Genomic DNA, 2,320 nt, shown 5'->3' on the forward strand with positions numbered 1-2,320 from the left:
TTTATCAAATTTTTTTTAAATATAATTTTTTTTTTGTAAATGTAGTATTTTTTTGTTATATTTGTTTAATTTTATAGATCTAAATACTTTTTGGTTTAAAAAATATTTAGGGACTTAATCGTTCAAAATATGAATGTTAATTGGGGTTTTTTTTTTGACTTTTGTCACTATTTTACCACTTTAACTAGTTGTACAAGTCATAAGAATTTATCCAACAGGTTTTAGAAAAGTCTAAGGAGTTATTTAACATGTTTTAGATTGTTCAATGACTTATTTGTTCCAAAAATTGTTTAATGAGTTATTTAAAATGTTTTAAATTGTCCAAGGATTTATTTGTTCCAAAAAATTGTCCAATGAGTTATTTAACATGTTTTGGAATGTCCAAGGACTTATTTGTTCCAAAAAATTGTCCAATAACTTAATCATTTCAAACACTAAAGTCCAATGGGTTTTTTAGATTTTTCTCATATATTTTTCATCTGTTTTTTCATAATTTTGCCGGTTTTTCATTTACTTTCCGTTGTATGTGTATGAGAGATAGAGAGAGAGAGAAAGAGAGAGAGAGAGAGAGAGAGAGAGAGAGAGAGAGAGAGAGAGAGTTGAGTTTAGAGGAAAACGCTAAATAAATGAAAAACCGATGAAAAATATAAAAATATGGAGTAATTTATTTCATTCGATTTTTGTTTATATTTCGTTTTTTACGAATAAAAAATAGGGGATGCAAGGCTTTTTTATTTTAAAAAATATTGTTGTAAATGTGCATTTAATCACATTTGTTGAATCAATTAAACTAATGGTTGATTGAGGTGGTTTTCTCCTTAACTCACTCACTGGAATTAATTTGATGCATCTCGGTGTATCTCATTAGTGTTGATCTTCAACTAGAATTGATCGAACGGTAGAGGTCCCTTCTCACCTGAACTTCCATCCTCACCGAAACTCAACCATATATACATACATATATATATATATATGTATATAATTATGTAAATATATATAGGGAGAGATCATTTGCAAACCTCCTCATTTGTACAAACTGTACAAACCACCTTCAGCAATTGATTTCATTGGTTAAGCGGGTCTATTTATATCAATAAAAATAATAATAAATAAGGTTCATTAATTATAAGAGCACGAAAGGGCAAAATGGGCAAATGAAATTGAGCCTTATTCATTGCAAGCAATGAAATCCCTCTAAACAAGGAAATGGTTTATACATTATCTCTCATAATTAATCCTCATCATCCACCAATGATGAAAAATTCAAAACTTCTAGGCACTGTTTGACAAACATGAGCTACCTTATTTTTTAGTACATGTTTGGATTCACATAAATTAACTTATTAAAAAAAGTTAGGGGTCGTTTACTAAACGCTTATTTGGTAGGTGCTTACTGGATAAATTTTCTCATTGGATGAACATGACAAGGGTCAAGAATCTTATCGCATAAGAGCAATGAGAAGGATGGAGTCTTACCCGGTAGGTGAAGATGACGACTCTTACCCAGGTAAGCGCTTACCCGGTAAATTGTTGCATTCAATACGTTTTGATGTACTAAAATCTTAAGCATCAAAATAAATTATAATGTTGACTCATATCGATAAATACTTACCAAGTAAGCATTTGAGTAAACAACCCCTTAGTTAAAGTAGCTTATTCATTTTTTCCAATCATAACCTTGATTAATATTAATTATTATTTATTATAAATTATTAATTAATAATAATTATGAATTATTAAGTAATGTTGTTGGTTCCAAACGAATCTACAAGAATCTAAAAGTAACAGTTTATAGAAGGGGGAGATGTGAATACAAACACATAGTTTTCACCTTTTAATTCATTTATTGATAAAAGAAGATCAATTTAGAATTTATAGATTGTCGTTAAAGAAGATAAATTAAGAATTTATATAAACGATCTTGGAAGCACACAAGTTGCATAGAAGGTAAGAAAAAAGAGAGCAAGAGAGAAAGTTCTTGCTAACAATGTGCTTGAGTGCTTGCTGAGAAGAGAGTCTTTTCGGCTATTTATACCCTTTGCATTTAATGCAAGTTAGAGGATATAAAGCATGTGGAAAACTTCTAATGGAAAGTTTGTTATTTGTCTTCTAATATGCAATTTTTAGCCGCATATGAACAATTGTCTTTCACAAAGTAGATAAGCACGTTTGGAGACAATAGAATAACTCAGTATATGTGCTTTTCTGTGTAAGGTATGAGGTTGTCCATTGGGTAAGAGGGATAAAACAAAAACTAATCTTGTGGAACAAGATTCATTTGATCGCTGACGCTGGTTTAACTCTAGAGTTTCTTTAGTGT

The sequence above is a fragment of the Cynara cardunculus genome (genome assembly GCF_001531365.2).
Source record: "Cynara cardunculus var. scolymus isolate 2C chromosome LG 10, CcrdV1, whole genome shotgun sequence".
Classification (NCBI taxonomy): domain Eukaryota; kingdom Viridiplantae; phylum Streptophyta; class Magnoliopsida; order Asterales; family Asteraceae; genus Cynara; species Cynara cardunculus.